The sequence below is a fragment of the Musca vetustissima genome, unplaced genomic scaffold, assembly GCF_032173495.1.
Source record: "Musca vetustissima isolate MV318-11 ecotype Yass unplaced genomic scaffold, APGP_CSIRO_Mvet_v1 utg207485, whole genome shotgun sequence".
Lineage (NCBI taxonomy): Eukaryota > Metazoa > Arthropoda > Insecta > Diptera > Muscidae > Musca > Musca vetustissima.
In genome coordinates this window covers 6,358-26,347 of record NW_026881774.1, presented here as the reverse complement: position 1 = coordinate 26,347, position 19,990 = coordinate 6,358, and the positions used below count along the sequence as shown (strand labels likewise).

At 45.9% G+C, this 19,990-nt stretch overlaps 1 pseudogene; it reads left to right on the top strand.

Moving 5' to 3' along the window:
- The first annotated feature begins 467 nt into the window (after window positions 1-467).
- Window positions 468-10,055, top strand: LOC133327758 (uncharacterized; annotated as a pseudogene).
- Window positions 10,056-19,990: the final 9,935 nt, after the last annotated feature.

Below are 19,990 nucleotides of genomic sequence, written 5' to 3'. Positions count from 1 at the left end.
GCATAGGTCCGACACATGTTCTGCATAGATTCGCTTAAAATGTATTTCAACTATGTGGAGATATACATGCACATATATAAATATATATCTTATATTTAGCCATTCAGTTTTCATATCCTAAACTTATGAGACATTCTTTAACGACGATAGACAAGTTTCTCTTCGAACGTATGCTATCCAACGAACATAGGATATATTCATACATACATATATGTGAAATGGCAATGGTGTAGGTCATTTTAAGTTTTGGAAAGGAAGTGAAATTTTCGTTGGTATTCTAGATTCCAGCAATGCATCTGGCTACTGTAGGTTCTGAATAGTTACATATACGTTAAGTTACAATATAGGAGACTATTCGAAAATAGAAAGACCGCGAAAATATTTCCTGCGATGGAAGGTGCTCCCTATTTAGATGATTTTTAATCTTTATAAGACCTATTGAACATTTTCAATTTAACCAGCTAATTATGGAAGGTATGTTGAAAATTTTCTATAAATAGTTGACTCTTAAAAAAGATTTAATGATCAATAGTAAACACAAAAAAATCGGAATTTTATTTCTACAACAAGCAAATTATGAGGAGCAATTTAAGACATACCAACTATATGGACTCACCTGTATTTATATGCATCTATCGTTAGGGTAACTTTGACCGTTAATGTTGCTTCTATATTTTTATACCCTTCACCACACTGTGGTACAGGGTATTATGTCTTTGTGCATATGTTTGTAACAGGCAAAACGAAACGAGATAGACACATGGTTCCTTTTGAGAATGTCCGTCCGTCTGTCTGTCCATGTTAAATTGTAAACAAAGTACAGGTCGCATTTGTGATCCGAATTGGATGAAATTTGGCAAAAGGTCACTTATTCGGCCTCTATTGAAATTGGGAAAAATCGGTTCAGATTTAGATATAGCTCCCATATATATATTTAACCGATTTAATGTAAACGGTCCCTATATATCTTTCGATTTGCACGCAATTTGGTACAGCCTAATCATTTAGGTCTAGAATGATGTCTGCCAAGTTTCGTGAAAATTGGTCCAGATTTAGATATAGCTCCCATTTGTAGTTTCGTCCGATTTCATGTAAATGGTGCCCCAAAGTCTTTATATATCTTTCGATTTGTACGAAATTTGGCAAAACGTATTGAATTAAGCCTAGAGTGATGTCTGCCAAGTTACGAGAAAATCGATCTAGATTTATATATATAGTTTCGTCCGATTTCATGTAAATGGTGCCTTAAAGTCCCTATATATCTTTCGATTTGCACGAAATTTGGCAAAACGTACTGAATTGAGTCTAGAATTATATCTGCAAAGTTTCGTGAAAATAGGTCAAGATTTAGATAATGCTCCCATATATAGTTTCGTCCGATTTCATGTAAATGGTGCACCAAAGTCCCTATATATCCTTCGATTTGCACGAAATTTGTTATAACGTACTTAATTGAGCCTAGAATGATGTCTGCCTAGTTTCATGAAAATCGGCCCAGATTTAGATATAGCTCCCACATATATTTTCTTCCGATTTAAGGTAAATAGTGCACCAAAGTCCCTATATATCCTTCGATTTCCTTCGATTTGGCATAACTTACTGAATGAAGTCTAGAACAATGTGTGTTAAATTTCGTGAAAATCGCTTCATATTTATATATAGCTCCCATATATTGTTTCGTCCGATTCCATGTAAATGGTACACCAAAGTCCCTATATATCTTTCAATTTGCATCAAATTTGGCATGACGTACTGAATTGAAACTAAAGTGATGTCTGCCAAGTTTCGTGAAAATCGGTCAGGATTTAGATATAGCTCCCATATATAGTTTCGTCCGATTTCCTGTAAATGGTGTACTAAAGTCCCTATATATATTTCGATTTGCACGAAATTTGGAATATCGTACTGAACTGAGCCTAGAGTGATGTCTGCCAAGTTTCGTGAAAATCGTGCAGATTTACATATAGCTCCCATATATATTTTCGTCCGATTTCATGTAAATGGTGCACCAAAGTCCCTATATATCTTTCGATTTGCAGGAAATGTTGTATAGTGTAGTGAACTAAGTCTAGTATGATGTGTGCCAAGTTTCGTGAAAATCGGTCAGGATTTAGATATAGCTCCCATATATAGTTTCGTCCGATTTCATGTAAATGGTACACCAAAGTCCCTATATATCTTTCGATTTGCACGAAATTTGGAATATCGTACTGAACTGAGCCTAGAATGATGTCTGCCAAGTTTCGAGAAAATCGGTCTAGATTTCTATATAGCTCCCACATATAGTTTCGTCCGATTTCATGTAAATGGTGCACCAAAGTCGCTATATGTCTTTTGATTTGCACGAAATTTGGCATAACGTACTGAATTGAGCCTAGAGTGATGTCTGCCTTGTTTCGTGAAAATCAGTCCAGATTTATATATATAGTTTCGTCCGATTTCATGTAAATGGTGCCCCAAAGTCCCTATATATCTTTCGATTTGCACGAAATTTGGCATAACATACTGAATTGAGCCTAGAGTGATGTCTGCCTCGTTTCGTGAAAATCGGTCCAGATTTAGATATAGCTCCCTTTTATTATAGATTGATTTTAATTAATTGACGCACCATGGAACCAATAGGAGCAAAACGTTCTGAAATTAGTATAACCTAACCTGACAAGTGTGTTTGAATTCGCTTAATATTTGGATAAAGTTTCCATATATATTTTCGCCCGATTTGAAGTAAATTGAGCATTAAATTCCTCATGTTAGTCAGATTGACATCAAATTTTGCACAAAGTACAAAATTGAGCATAGAATTACGTAGTTGCGGTTTTTAGAAGTACAAACATAGCCCAACGGTTGACCTATTTATATTTGTTTCAAGTCGATTTACATACTTTATGGATAGTTCTAGTTAGATTCACATTTAGATAAATATCACATATTTTATTTCATCCAATTTCATGTTAATAGTCCTGTTTAATATACCCATAGTGGTAAAGGGTATCATATAGTCGGCCCCGTCCGACTTTACTACTTTCCTTACTGGTTTTCTCTCTATTTGGATCACTAGGTATGCAAACTTTCGTTAACTGGCTACACCCATACACACACATACATTTGTATACCTTCATATGTATGTGTCATCCTCTTCCACCAGCAATAGCCAGCCATTTCGAACATTGTTCTAAAAAATTTCACATTCATTCCACTTCGTAGATGATTTTCGGATATTATACACGATGGCATTCAAACACGTAAATCATTGTTGACTTTATGGAATATTCATATGCAAATATGTACAAAGGTATTAGTCGGGATCAACTAATGGTGTTGTTGTTGCTGCTGCTGCCGCCGGACTAGTATTAGATGAGCTTAGTTTCGGTCCGAATGTTACTATGAATGGGAGCAGCGGAGGTGGAAGAAATATTGTTGGAAAAGTTGTTAATGATTTGTTGGAGTTGGAAGTATTAGATGATGCATTAAGTGGTGTTTTGTGGTAGGATGCAATATATGCTAAAATGGCTGAATGATGGCATTGAAACTGAAATTGGAGATATTAAGTAGATTTTTTTTAGATGGAGACCCTAAAGTGAAAAGTAGTGAAAAGTTATGTTCATCAGATTTAAGGATCACTATCTACCACCTTAGCAGCTCACCTCCGCTACAAAAACTGTCGACCTCACGGAAATATCGGTTTTAGACCGAAACTGTTTACACATTTGAACTAAATCATTTTCCGACAATTAGGAGTCGATTTAGAAATAACCCAGAATCCGCTATTTTTGGGGTAGGCTGTTTCTGCTATATATTTACCTCTGCTTGGTCGGGTTATGTTTCTAAACGTCTGGTTCAAAAAGAATGGTAACCTGTATATGTTGTTTCCATAGTGAATATGGGGTGAGACCAATACCACAGCAATTCCGATTTTACGGATCATGTCACCGAAATGCTCGTGAGAATCTCAACTTTCATTCAACAACGAGTTTTTAGTGTATGTTTTAATATTCAAACTTCTAGATCCACTTTTCTGTCCTGACCATCAGTTGGAAACAAACAACTTGGAAAGTTTGTTCAACAAAAACTGACTAGGAGCACATGCGATATACTGTGAAGGTGGAAGTCGCCACCTCGTTTCCACCCACACAATCTGGTCGATGGATGAGGTGGAATCATTTTTTTATACATTTTAATTATATTGATGGTTATATGAATTGTTTTTATTGAAATACACGTTTAATTTATTTAACCCGTATTTGTACCCACATTAATATACCAGCCTCGTAGATTTTGTTCCCGCCTGTTCTAGTTGCCCTCGTTCTTGTTTACTTAAAAATATCATCAAAACAACATACCGTTACGACGATGCAGTCAGCCCTTTGCGCAGGTAATAGGTACAACAACAAGCATAGGCAAGAGTGTTGGATACGTAAACAAGTAGCAACAACATGCGTAGGAGAATGAACGTAGGTAATGGGGAATAGAAAAAAAGAACTGGCAGTGGTATGCAATTTTTGGTAAACAAGCAGCAACAACATGCGTATGGTAATTCGAGGCAATGCAAATTTGAACAACAAGGAATAACAGGACTTTGGCTATCGACAGTGGCCCTACGTGGGGACGTCGACTATAAAAGGAAGTTGTAACGATGGGAAGGGGATCAGTGAGTTACAAGTGAACAACGGGAATACAAGTGCCCAGGAACTATTCAAGGAGAACCGGTGAGTATAGTGCGTGAAAGTTGTGAAATTTATAAGCGTGTTTCGTAGGCCGCTTGTAACTCGGGAAATTCGTGGAAATTTATAAGCGTGTTTCGTACGCCGCTTATCGCTCTTCGACCAAGCGTTCGTGAATAAGCGTGTTTCGTACGCCGCTTATTGTGCTTCGACAAAACACTTGTGAATAAGCGTGTTTCGTACGCCGCTTATTGTGCTTCGACCAAACGCTCGCGAATAAGCGTGTTTCGTACGACGCTTATTGTGCTTCGACGAAACGCTCGTGGATAAGCGTGTTTCGTACGCCGCTTATCGCTCTTCGACCAAGCGTTCGTGAATAAGCGTGTTTCGTACGCCGCTTATTGTGCTTCGACAAAACGCTCGTGAATAAGCGTGTTTCGTACGCCGCTTATTGTGCTTCGACTAAACGCTCGCGAATAAGCGTGTTTCGTACGCCGCTTATTGTGCTTCGACTAAACGCTCGTGGATAAGCGTGTTTCGTACGCCGCTTATCGCTCTTCGACCAAGCGTTCGTGAATAAGCGTGTTTCGTACGCCGCTTATTGTGCTTCGACAAAACGCTCGTGAATAAGCGTGTTTCGTACGCCGCTTATTGTGCTTCGACTAAACGCTCGCGAATAAGCGTGTTTCGTACGCCGCTTATTGTGCTTCGACTAAACGCTCGTGGATAAGCGTGTTTCGTACGCCGCTTATCGCTCTTCGACCAAGCGTTCGTGAATAAGCGTGTTTCGTACGCCGCTTACCGTACTAAGACGCACCGTGGGACTTTTGTCGCAGCCTGAGGGCGATCCACTAGCGGGTCATATTTGCAAGCGTGTTGCCTAAGCCGCTTCCGATCCACAGCCGACGCCGAGCGTGTTGCCTACGCCGCTCCCGACCAACAGCCGACGCTAAGCGTGTTGCCAAAGCCGCTTAGGCGCATTAACGCCGCTGACCAGCTAGCAAGTAACAGGCGGACAGCGAGTTTCCCTACGCCGCTGCGGAGATTTCCAACAGTCGACGCTAAGCGTGTTGCCAACGCCGCTTACGAGCCTGGACCGGGAAGAGGAGTTAGGAAATTACCTCAATGAGTTCGGCCTCGATATCAGCGGAACCGTCGATGAACTCCGAAGACGCTTCGGACAATTCTTAGGAGAAGACCACGAGCCTGAGGATTTACAACGGCTATTGCAGTTGCAGGAACTGCACGAGCAACAGACCCCGAGACCAGACAGTAAGGCGGGAGTTTCACCCAAGCGAGGGCCTACCCTTGCCATCACAGATCCCAGCGGAGTCACCGCTGCATTAGAGCCCAGCCGATCGCGACCAGCCACCCCTACGGCCACGACGGGTGAACGAACTACGTTACCACCCCTTACTGATATCCGAGCCATTGCCGATCAAGTACGTAAGTGGAATATTAGCTTTGACGGAGGACCTGACCCCCTGGAATTTCTAGAAAGGGTAGAAGAACTGGCTGGTATGTACGCGGTGAAGTTGGACATGCTTCCGAAAATGATGCCAGAAGTTATGAGAGGAAAGGCTTTGGTGTGGTTCCGTAACAACAACCGACACTGGCAGTCCTGGACCGACTTTCGTGGAGACTTCCAGCAGTTCTTCCTCCCATCCCGATACTTTGAACATCTGGAGGATGAAATTCGCAAGCGGAGTCAACGGGCCAAAGAGACGTTCCGGGACTATTCCCTCAGCATGCAAAACTTAATGCGACACAGCAACTACACCGAGGAGCAGAAACTGGAAAGAATCTTCAAGAACGCGCGGCCGGAATATCTGTGGTATATTCGACGACGAGATTTCAACTCTCTGCACGATTTGTTGCAGATGGCGGACGACCTGGAAAGTTTGCCGGCCATAGCACCGGTATCCCGCGAACAACATCGCCGCATAGACCCTGCCGACAGTTTCCCAGACAATTCCCAGCTGCCGCCGATTAATCCTAGAACAGCTTGCAGGCGATGTGGACGAGAAGGGCATTTCGCTGCAAGCTGCCGAAGCGAACCCATATTGTTTTGTTGGGAATGTGGCCGGAGAGAGATACGTACCATTGAATGCTGTCGGAGAAACTCGGGAAACGTGAATCGGGCCCGTCCTGTACGAGGGGAGACGGGTCCGCAGATGTTGCCAGGCCCTCAGAACTAGACACCTCCCTGCACCTAGAACCCACCCGTCTGGTGGCCATGGTTGGCATCGGAAAACATCGCATCGCTGCCACCGTCGATACGGGAGCCACCAGCACTTTCATCAGCGAAGCCGTTGTGACCACCCTCGGAAATATCGTAACCCCGATTCCGTTCACGGCAAATGTAACATTGGCAGACGGTTCTCAGCGACAGGTACAGCGGGCCGTAGAGGTCACGATTGATCTTGGCAATCAACAAGTTCCAACACGACTGTTGGTTATGCCCGATGCCACAGAAGACATGATTTTAGGATTGGATTTTCTGGTCAAAATCGGCGCCCGGCTGACGATGGCCGGTCTCTCCTGTTTCTTCTCTATGGCTCGGGGTGAGACGGGGGTCATGGAACGGCATCGTTACATCAGTACAACTTGCGAATGTGAGGCCGTGCAACTACAGTGTCGTCGGACTACGGAGGCCCAAAATAAACCCGAGGGACCTTTACCGGTAAGTGCACACGCGGCAACGGAACAAAAACGAATTCAACAGTTTTTAGACGAGGAGCTCCAAAAGTTCAAAGATATTCACGGGCCTTCCACCGCTGCGAGCCATCGAATTGTGATGACCGATGATCGGCCTTTCAAGCTACGTTACGCGGCCCGTAATCCAGCCATGCAAGCGGTAATTGATGCTAAGATCAACGAGCTATTGTCCAATGGGTTCATCGAACGATCGTCTAGTCCTTATAGCTCACCCATCACGTTGGCACAAAAGAAAAACGGGTCTTGGCGTCTCTGTATGGATTTCCGCCACCTGAATAGCAAATCGGATCCCGACGCGTACCCGCTGCCTCGTATTCAGTCGATTCTTGATAGACTCCGGGAGGCCAGATATGTTAGCAGTATAGACCTCAAGGATGGGTACTGGCAGATCCCCCTGGAAGAAGGAAGTCGGAAGTACACCGCCTTCACTGTGGCTGGAAGGGGGCTCTTTCAGTGGCGGGTTATGCCTTTCGGCCTGCACTCGGCGCCAGCTACGTTCCAGAGAGCATTAGATGGAGTCATAGGGCCGGAACTCGAACCATTTGCCTTCGCGTACTTGGATGATATTATTGTCATAGGAAGGAACTTAGAGGAACACCTAGCTAACCTCCGGGAGGTGTTTCGTAGATTACGGAGAGCGAACTTGCGGATCAACTCGGAAAAGTGTCACTTCTTCCAAAGAGAAGCCAAATATTTGGGACATGTGGTGAGTGGCGATGGAATTCAAACCGATCCGGACAAAGTCGCCGCTATTCAAGAGATGAAACCCCCGGAGAATCTGAAGGAATTAAGGCGGTTTTTGGGCGTAGTTTCCTGGTACCGGCGTTTCATACCGGAATTTGCAATCCTAGCCCACCCGCTGACGTCGCTGTTGAAGAAGGGGAAACATTGGCGTTGGACCGAGGACCAACAGACCGTTTTTGAATTAATGAAGGCGAGGTTGACACAAGCACCAGTACTGGCATGCCCTGATTTTGGCCGTACGTTTCTGTTACAAACAGATGCCAGTGATTGCGGTCTAGGCGCGGTACTCACGCAGGAATTCGAGGAAGGAGAGCGCGTAATCGCTTACGCTAGCCGTACGCTTAATGGGGCAGAGAAAAATTATTCGGCCACAGAGAAAGAGTGTTTGGCGATTGTCTGGGGAATCCGAAAGATGCGACCCTACCTAGAAGGGTATGAGTTCCAGGTGCTCACCGACCATTTGGCGCTAAAATGGCTGAACTCCATCGACAACCCAACTGGAAGGTTGGCTAGATGGGCTTTGGAGCTCCAGCAGTATCGCTACACGATCAAGTATCGGAAAGGTGGGCTTAACGTTGTGGCGGACGCATTATCACGCCAGCCTGTCGAATCGTTACAACGAGCCGTAGCGCAGTCAACGGTCGAGTGCATGTGGTTACGATCGAAGATGGAGGAGATACGGACCAATCCGAAGAAGTATCCCGATTGTACGATCGTTGGAAATCAACTGTACCGTCACATTCCACGCCATACGGACGAAGTGGACGAGACACGGTGGAAGCTATGTGTTCCGGGAAATTTACGCGAGCGCGTTTTACAGGAATGTCACAATCAACCCGCGGCTGGGCATTTAGGTATCCGGAAAACCGGGAAACGTAGTTGCTTGTCTTCTTCGATAGGTTTTCCAAATGGGTGGAACTAGTGGCACTACGGAAGGCAACGGCGAGTGGAGTGATTAAAGCCTTTAGAGAGCACATCCTGGCGAGGTTCGGTGTACCCAAGGTTTTGCTCACGGACAACGGGAGTCAATTCACAAGCCGTGAACTAGCGAGGTACTTGGAGATGATCGGGGTGAGACATCAATTTACGGCTCCATACTGTCCCCAGGAGAATCCCACGGAACGGGCGAACCGCACCGTTAAAACAATGTTAGCACAAGTTTGCCAGAACCATCACAACAAGTGGGATGAGTATCTTCCGGAAATAAATCTTGCGGTAAACACAAGCGTTTCGGATACTACTGGTCATAGTCCTGCCTATTTAGTGCAATGTCGGGAACCAAGGCTTCCGGGAACCCTATACGACGAGGTGACGACGGGTACCGGAACAGTGCCAAGAACCCTCAAGGAAAGGGTGGAGGGATTGCAGGATGTGTTCGAGTTGGTGCGGCACCACCTTGCACGAGCTGGAGAGGACCAACGGCGACACTACAATTTGCGACGGAGGGAATGGAAACCTTCTATCGGGAACTGGGTGTGGGTCCGCCAGCATCCCTTGTCGAAGGCAATAGACAGCTTTGCCGCGAAGTTGGCTCCAAAATTCGACGGACCGTACGAAGTTTTAGGCTTTGCATCCCCCGTGATAGTGCGCGTTCGCGGAATCGCTCGAGGTGACGTAAGGACGGCACATATCGGTCAGTTGAAGCCGTATAATCCGTCGGAAGATAGTCCGCGTGAACCCGCCGATCAAATGTTAACTACTAGGGTAATTACTGATGACAAACCCACTAATGTTTCGCTTCTTTCCATCGTAGATTTAAACACCAGTAACAATATGGAACAACAACCAACACTAAAGACGAAGGCCTACTATAAGCAACAGTGGCAAGACCAGCAAGACGCCGAAGCCGCGAGAACAACAACCAGGCCTCGAAAGCACCACGCCCCCTTGCTACGTGAGACTCGAGAGGTTGGTGCTGAAACCCGCACCTAAGCCGGTGGCAGTAGTGCAACCCGTGCCGAACCCCACTAACCAAGTCAGCGAGGTTATTGAAATCTCGGACGATGAGGTGCGTACCCCCCCACGTGCAAGACGGGCAGCTTCCCATCCGCCAACGCCACCGCCAGTGGTATCGCCGCTCCCTGCGCTGATAATAATCGACGACGAATCGATGGATGGAACACCGGCGGAGACCACAGAGGAACGAGCGCAGGAACCTGACACACCCACGGTCATTATCACCATGGACGAGGATAGTTCGCTTGAAGAGACCGTGGGGGTAATTAGTAGTCCTCCCAGGGTGAATACGTCGCCTCGTTATGTCGAATCCACTGAGTCGGAGACAGACGAAGGTCTTTCTCGAGCGAACCCACGGCTTATCGCCACTAGAGAGGAAGAAGTCCATGGGCCTGCAAGGATGCGTAGTGTCGTGGTAGTTCCTGAGGGCCGGCCATCCGAGGGGGAATTCTTGTGTCGAGAGGAATTGTCAGACGAAGTGCGACAGGGACTGCAGAGACACATCCGAATGGGGCTAGAACTACGAATCCCCCAGAAGCAGTACAAAAGGATCGTAGAGGTGTGTGACCGTCGGTACCGGTTGCTGATTAACCGACAAGGGCAGGCTATCATCATGCCCCAATAAAAGCCAGTCGCCGAGGGAGGGGAGCAGTGTGAAGGTGGAAGTCGCCACCTCGTTTCCACCCACACAATCTGGTCGATGGATGAGGTGGAATCATTTTTTTATACATTTTAATTATATTGATGGTTATATGAATTGTTTTTATTGAAATACACGTTTAATTTATTTAACCCGTATTTGTACCCACATTAATATACCAGCCTCGTAGATTTTGTTCCCGCCTGTTCTAGTTGCCCTCGTTCTTGTTTACTTAAAAATATCATCAAAACAACATACCGTTACGACGATGCAGTCAGCCCTTTGCGCAGGTAATAGGCACAACAACAAGCATAGGCAAGAGTGTTGGATACGTAAACAAGTAGCAACAACATGCGTAGGAGAATGAACGTAGGTAATGGGGAATAAAAAAAAGAACTGGCAGTGGTATGCAATTTTTGGTAAACAAGCAGCAACAACATGCGTATGGTAATTCGAGGCAATGCAAATTTGAACAACAAGGAATAACAGGACTTTGGCTATCGACAGTGGCCCTACGTGGGGACGTGGACTATAAAAGAAAGTTGTAACGATGAGAAGGGGATCAGTGAGTTACAAGTGAACAACGAGAATACAAGTGCCCAGGAACTATTCAAGGAGAACCGGTGAGTATAGTGCGTGAAAGTTGTGAAATTTATAAGCGTGTTTCGTAGGCCGCTTGTAACTCGGGAAATTCGTGGAAATTTATAAGCGTGTTTCGTACGCCGCTTATTGTGTTTCGACTAAACGCTCGCTAATAAGCGTGTTTCGTACGCCGCTTATCGTGCTTCGACTAAACGCTCGTGGATAAGCGTGTTTCGTACGCCGCTTATCGCTCTTCGACCAAGCGTTCGTGAATAAGCGTGTTTCGTACGCCGCTTATTGGGCTTCGACAAAACGCTTGTGAATAAGCGTGTTTCGTACGCCGCTTATTGTGCTTCGACCAAACGCTCGCGAATAAGCGTGTTTCGTACGACGCTTATTGTGCTTCGACGAAACGCTCGTGGATAAGCGTGTTTCGTACGCCGCTTATCGCTCTTCGACCAAGCGTTCGTGAATAAGCGTGTTTCGTACGCCGCTTATTGTGCTTCGACAAAACGCTCGTGAATAAGCGTGTTTCGTACGCCGCTTATTGTGCTTCGACTAAACGCTCGCGAATAAGCGTGTTTCGTACGCCGCTTATTGTGCTTCGACTAAACGCTCGTGGATAAGCGTGTTTCGTACGCCGCTTATCGCTCTTCGACCAAGCGTTCGTGAATAAGCGTGTTTCGTACGCCGCTTATTGTGCTTCGACAAAACGCTCGTGAATAAGCGTGTTTCGTACGCCGCTTATTGTGCTTCGACTAAACGCTCGCGAATAAGCGTGTTTCGTACGCCGCTTATTGTGCTTCGACTAAACGCTCGTGGATAAGCGTGTTTCGTACGCCGCTTATCGCTCTTCGACCAAGCGTTCGTGAATAAGCGTGTTTCGTACGCCGCTTACCGTACTAAGACGCAGCGTGGGACTTTTGTCGCAGCCTGAGGGCGATCCACTAGCGGGTCATATTTGCAAGCGTGTTGCCTAAGCCGCTTCCGATCCACAGCCGACGCCGAGCGTGTTGCCTACGCCGCTCCCGACCAACAGCCGACGCTAAGCGTGTTGCCAAAGCCGCTTAGGCGCATTAACGCCGTCAGCCAAAGAAATCCAGCGGATTTTCCAACGAAAACACCTCTGTACCGCTAGTTTTGCCGTATTGCCTACATATACTAATAAATAAACTAGCCACAAACCTAAAACACATCTTTTCTTTACTCCGGTCCAGCAATCTATAAATTTCTGTGACGGACCCTTGGCCACCGCGAGCTTACCTCAGCCAACGGAGGCAAAAGTGTCCTTACAGTGGCGCCCGAGCAGGGACCAAAGGAGTAAAGATTAAACAGTTACAACAAAGAAGGTAAGTGGCTAGTTCCGACAGGCAGGATGACTTTGCGTACATCATGGGCATACAGTCTGCGGAAAGAGGAGTTAGGAAATTACCTCAATGAGTTCGGCCTCGATATCAGCGGAACCGTCGATGAACTCCGAAGACGCTTCGGACAATTCCTAGGAGAAGACCACGAGCCTGAGGATTTACAACGGCTATTGCAGTTGCAGGAACTGCACGAGCAACAGACCCCGAGACCAGACAGTAAGGCGGGAGTTTCACCCAAGCGAGGGCCTACCCTTGCCATCACAGATCCCAGCGGAGTCACCGCTGCATTAGAGCCCAGCCGATCGCGACCAGCCACCCCTACGGCCACGACGGGTGAACGAACTACGTTCCACCCCTTACTGATATCCGAGCCATTGCCGATCAAGTACGTAAGTGGAATATTAGCTTTGACGGAGGACCTTACCCCCTGGAATTTCTAGAAAGGGTAGAAGAACTGGCTGGTATGTACGCGGTGAAGTTGGACATGCTTCCGAAAATGATGCCAGAAGTTATGAGAGGAAAGGCTTTGGTGTGGTTCCGTAACAACAACCGACACTGGCAGTCCTGGACCGACTTTCGTGGAGACTTCCAGCAGTTCTTCCTCCCATCCCGATACTTTGAACATCTGGAGGATGAAATTCGCAAGCGGAGTCAACGGGCCAAAGAGACGTTCCGGGACTATTCCCTCAGCATGCAAAACTTAATGCGACACAGCAACTACACCGAGGAGCAGAAACTGGAAAGAATCTTCAAGAACGCGCGGCCGGAATATCTGTGGTATATTCGACGACGAGATTTCAACTCTCTGCACGATTTGTTGCAGATGGCGGACGACCTGGAAAGTTTGCCGGACATAGCACCGGTATCCCGCGAACAACATCGCCGCATAGACCCTGCCGACAGTTTCCCAGACAATTCCCAGCTGCCGCCGATTAATCCTAGAACAGCTTGCAGGCGATGTGGACGAGAAGGGCATTTCGCTGCAAGCTGCCGAAGCGAACCCATATTGTTTTGTTGGGAATGTGGCCGGAGAGAGATACGTACCATTGAATGCTGTCGAAGAAACTCGGGAAACGCGAACCGGGTCCGTCCTGAGCTAGGGGAGACGCGTCCGCAGATGTTGCCAAGTCCTCAGAAGTAGACCCTCCCCTGCATATAAAACCAACCCGACTGGTGGCTACAGTTGGCATCGGAAAACATCGCATCGCTGCCACTGGAGCAACCAGCACTTTCATCAGCGAAGCCCTTGTGACCACCCTAGGAAATCTCGTAACCCCAATCCCGTTTACGGCTAATGTAACATTGGCGGACGGTTCCCAGCGACAGGTACAGCGGGCCGTAGAGGTCACGATTGATCTTGGCAATCAACAAGTTCCAACACGACTGTTGGTTATGCCCGATGCCACAGAAGACATGATTTTAGGATTGGATTTTCTGGTCAAAATCGGCGCCCGGCTGACGATGGCCGGTCTCTCCTGTTTCTTCTCTATGGCTCGGTGTGAGACGGGGGTCATGGAACGGCATCGTTACATCAGTACAACTTGCGAATGTGAGGCCGTGCAACTACAGTGTCGTCGGACTACGGAAGCACAAAATAAACCCGAGGGACCTTTACCGGTAAGTGCACACGCGGTAACGGAACAAAAACGAATTCAACAGTTTTTAGACGAGGAGCTCCAAAAGTTCAAAGATATTCACGGGACTTCCACCGCTGCGAGCCATCGAATTGTGATGACCGATGATCGGCCTTTCAAGCTACGTAACGCGGCCCGTAATCCAGCCATGCAAACGGTAATTGATGCTAAGATCAACGAGCTATTGTCCAATGGGTTTATCGAACGATCGTCTAGTCCTTATAGCTCACCCATCACGTTGGCACAGAAGAAAAACGGGTCCTGGCGTCTCTGTATGGATTTCCGCCACCTGAATAGCAAATCGGACCCCGACGCGTACCCGCTGCATCGTATTCAGTCAATTCTTGATAGACTCCGGGAGGCCCGATATGTTAGCAGTATAGACCTCAAGGATGGGTACTGGCAGATCTCCCTGGAAGAAGGAAGTCGGAAGTACACCGCCTTTATGCCTGTGGCTGGAAGGATGGGCTCTTTCAGTGGTCGGAAGTTATGGAACACCTAGCTAACCTCCGGGAGGTGTTTCGTAGATTACGGAGCGAACTTGCGGATCAACTCGGAAAGGTGTCACTTCTTCCAACCCTAGCCTATTTGGGACATGTGGTGAGTGGCGATGGAATTCAAACCGATCCGGACAAAGTCGCCGCTATTCAAGAGATGAAACCCCCGGAGAATCTGAAGGAATTAAGGCGGTTTTTGGGCGTAGTTTCCTGGTACCGGCGTTTCATACCGGAATTTGCAACCCTAGCCCAACCCGCTGACGTCGCTGTTAAAGAAGGGGAAACATTGGCGTTGGACCGAGGACCAACAGACCGTTTTTGAATTAATGAAGGCGAGGTTGACACAAGCACCAGTACTGGCATGCCCTGATTTTGGCCGTACGTTTTTGTACGCGGTACTCACGCAGGAATTCGAGGAAGGAGAGCGCGTAATCGCTTACGCTAGCCGTACGCTTAATGGGGCAGAGAAAAATTATTCGGCCACAGAGAAAGAGTGTTTGGCGATTGTCTGGGGAATCCGAAAGATGCGACCCTACCTAGAAGGATATGAGTTCCAGGTGCTCACCGACCATTTGGCACTAAAATGGCTGAACTCCATCGACAATCCTACTGGAAGGTTGGCTAGATGGGCTTTGGAGCTCCAGCAGTATCGCTACACGATCAAATATCGCAAATGTGGGCTTAACGTAGTGGCGGACGCATTATCACGGCAGCCTGTCGAATCGTTACAACGAGCCGTAGCGCAGTCAACAGTCGAGTGCATGTGGTTACGATCGAAGATGGAGGAGATACGGACCAATCCGAAGAAGTATCCGGACTATACGATCGTGGGGAGTCAACTGTACCGTCACATTCCACGCCATTCGGACGAACTGGACGATACACGGTGGAAGCTTTGTGTTCCCGCAAATTTACGCGAGCGCGTTTTACAGGAATGCCACAATCAACCCGCGGCTGGACATTTAGGTATCCGGAAAACCGGGAAACGTATTTGCGAACGTTACTATTGGCCCGGAATAATGTGCGATATTGCGAAGTATGTGCGTGGTTGTGCCTCCTGTCAGCAATATAAGCAAAGTCAGAGGGCCCCAGCTGGGGAAATGCTCATCACGATTCCAGAGGAGCCGTGGGCCACCGTTTGTGTAGACTTCGTTGGACCTTTGCCCCGTTCGAAGCACGGGAATACTATGCTGCTTGTCTTCTCCGATAGGTTTTCCAAATGGGTGGAACTAGTGGCACTACGAAAGGCAACGGCGAGTGGAGTAATTAAAGCCTTTAGAGAGCACATCCTGGCGAGGTTCGGTGTACCCAAGGTTTTGCTCACGGACAACGGGAGTTAATTCACGAGCCGTGAGCTAGCAAGGTACTTGGAGATTATTGGGGTGAGACATCAATTTACGGCTCCATACTGTCCCCAGGAGAATCCCACGGATCGGGCGAACCGCACCGTTAAAACAATTTCAGCACAAGTTTGTCAGAACCATCACAAGAAGTGGGATGAGTACCTTCCGGAAATAAATCTTGCGGTAAACACAAGAGTTTCGGATACTACTGGTCATAGTCCTGCCTATTTAGTGCAATGTCGGGAACCAAGGCTTCCGGGAACCCTATACGACGAGGTGACGACGGGTACCGGAACAATGCTAAGAACCCCCAAGGAAAGGTTGGAGGGATTGCAGGATGTGTTCAAGTTGGTACGACACCATCTTGCACGAGCTGGAGATGACCAACGGCGACACTACAATTTGCGACTCAGGGAATGGGAACCTTCCATCGGGAAGTGGGTGTGGGTCCGTACTAAATCCCACACCTAAGCCGGTGGCAGTAGTGCAACCCTTGCCGAACCCCACTAACCAGGTCCGCGAGGTTATTGAAATCTCGGACGATGAAGTGCGTAAATGATTCGATATGTCGAATCCACTTCGTCGGAGGCAGACGAAGGTCTTTCTCGAGCAAAGGAACAAGTCAATGGGCCTGCAAGGATGCGTAGTGTCGTGGTAGTTCCTGAGGGCCATCCATCCGAGTGTGAATTCTTGTGCCGAGACGAATTGTCAGACGAGGTGCGACAGGGATTGCAGAGACACATCCGAATGGGGCTAGAACTACGAATCCCCCAGAAGCAGCCCAAAAGGATCGCAGAGGTGTGTGACCGTCGGTACCGGTTGCTGATTAACCGACAAGGGCAGGCTATCGTCATGCCACAATTAAAGCCAGCCGACGAGGAGGGGGAGCAGTGTGACGGTGGAAGTCGCCATCTCGTTTCCACCCACACTATCTGGTCGATGGATGAGGTGGAATCATTTTTTTCTTTAATTATGTTTTATAGTTATTTGATTTTTTTATTGAAATACATGTTGAATTTGTTTAACTCTTTGTACCAACATTAATATACCAGCCTCGTAGATTTTTGTTCCCTAATGTTCTAGTTGCACTCGTTTTTGTTTACTTAAAAATATCATCAAAACAACATACCGTTATGACGATGCAGCCAGCCCTTTGCGCAGGTAATAGGTACAACAACACGCACAGGCTAGGGTGTTGGATACGTAAACAAGTAGCAACAAAATGCGTAGGAGAATGAACGTAGGTAATGGGGAATAAAAAAACCAGTAAGGAAAATAGTAAAGTCGGGCGGGGCCGACTATATGATACCCTTCACCACTATGGGTATATTAAACAGGACTATTATCATGAAATTGTATGAAATAAAATATGTGATATTTATCTAAATGTGAAACGACCTAGATCTATCCATAAACATGTCATTCGTTTCTTACAATGGGACAAAAGTATGTAAATCGACTTCAAAAAAATATCAATAGTTAATCCATTGGGCTATGTCTGTACTTCTAGAAAACCCAACTACGTTATTCTATGCTCAATTTTGTACGTTGTGCAAAATTTGATGTCAATCTAACAAATATGAGGAGTTTGATGCACAATTTACTTATATATGGATGCTAAAATGAACCTATTTCAACGAAACTTGGTACAGGTTAGGTTATACTAATTTCAGTACGTTTTGTTCCTATCAGCCATATATTGGCTCCTTGGTGCGTCAATTACTTAAAATCAATCTATAATATAAGGGAGCTATATCTAAATCTATACCGATTTCCTCGAAACTTGGCAGACATAATTCTAGGCTCAATTCAGTACGTAATGCCAAATTTAGTGCAAATCGAAAGATATATAGGGACTTTGGTGCACCATTTACAAGAAATCGGACGAAACTATATATGGGAGCTATATCTAAATCTGGACCGATTTTCTCGAAACTTGGCAGATATCATTCTAGGCTCAATTCAGTACGTTATGTCAAATTTGGTGCAAATCGAAAGATATATAGAGATTTGGTGCACAATTTACATGAAATCGGACGAAACTATATATGGGAGCTATATCTTAATCTGGACCGATTTTCACAAAACTTGGCAGAACTCACTCTAGGCTCAATTCAGTACGTTATGCCAAATTTCGTGCAAATCGAAAGATATATAGGGACTTTGGTGCACAATTTACATAAAATCGGACGAAACTATATATGGGAGCTATATCTAAATCTGGACCGATTTTCACGAAACATACCAGACATAATTTTATGCTCAATTCAGCACGTTATGCCAAATTTCGTGCAAATCGAAAGATATATAGGGATATTGGTGCACCATTTACATGAAATCGGACGGAACTATATATGGAGCAATATCTAAATCTGGACCGATTTTCACGAAACATACCAGACATAATTTTATGCTCAATTCAGTACGTTATGCCAAATTTCGTGCAAATCGAAAGATATATAGGGACATTGGTGCACCATTTACATGAAATCGGACGAAACTATATATGGGAGCTATATCTAAATCTTGACCGATTTTATCGAAACTTGGCAGACATCACTCTAGGCCCAATTCAGTACGTTATACCAAATTTCGTGCAGATCGCAAGATATATAGGGACTTTGGTATATCATTTATATTAAATCGGACGAAAATATATATGGGAGCTATATCTAAATCTGAAATTATTTTCTCGAAACTTGGCACACAACATTCTAGGCTCAATTCAGTACGTTAAGCCGAATTTCGTGCAAATCGAAAGATATATAGGGACTTTGGTGCACAATTTACATGAAATCGGTCGAAACTATATATATGGGAGCTATATCTATATCTGGACCGTTTTTTGTCGAAACTTGGCACACATCATTCTAGGCTCAATTCAGTACGTTATGCCAAATTTCGTGCAAATTGAAAGATATATTAGGACTTTGGGGCACCATTTACATGAAATCGGACGAAACTATATATGGAAGCTATATCTAAATCTGGACCGATTTTTATGAAATGTTACACACATCATTTTAGACCTAAATGATTAGGCTGTACCAAATTTCGTGCAAATCGAATGATATATAGGGACCGTTTACATTAAATCGGTTAAATATATATATGGGAGCTATATCTAAATCGGAACCGATTTTTCCCAATTTCAATAGGGTTCGTCCTTGGGCCGAATAAGTGACCTATGCCAAATTTCATCCAATTCGGATCATAAATGCGACCTGTACTTTGCTCACAAAAATACATGGAAGACAGACAGACAGACGGACGACATGCATAAATCGACTTAAAAAGTGATTCTATGCATATTCTCAAAAGGAACCATGGGTCTATCTCGTTTCCTTTTGCCTGTTACAAACATATGCACAAAGACATAATACCCTGTACCACAGTGTGGTGAAGGGTATAAAGAACAGGCAGTGGCATGCAATGCTTGGTAAACAAGCAGCAACAACATGCGTATGGGAATTCGAGGCAATGCGAATTGGAACAACAAGGAATAACAGGACTTTAGCTATCGACAGTAGCCCTACGGGAAATGCGTAGAAATTTATAAGCGTGTTTCGTACGCCGCTTATCGATCTTCGACCAAACGTTCGTGAATAAGCGTGTTTCGTACGCCGCTTATCGCTCTTCGACAAAGCGCTCGTGAATAAGCGTGTTTCGTACGCCGCTTACTGTACTAAGACGCAGCGTGGGACTTTTCGCAGTTTGAGGGCGACCAACTAGCGGGTCATCTTTACAAGCGTGTTGCCTACGCCGCTCCCGACCAACAGCCGACGCTAAGCGTGTTGCCAAAGCCGCTTACGGGCCTGGACTGTGAGAGTCAGCCAAAGATCCCCAGC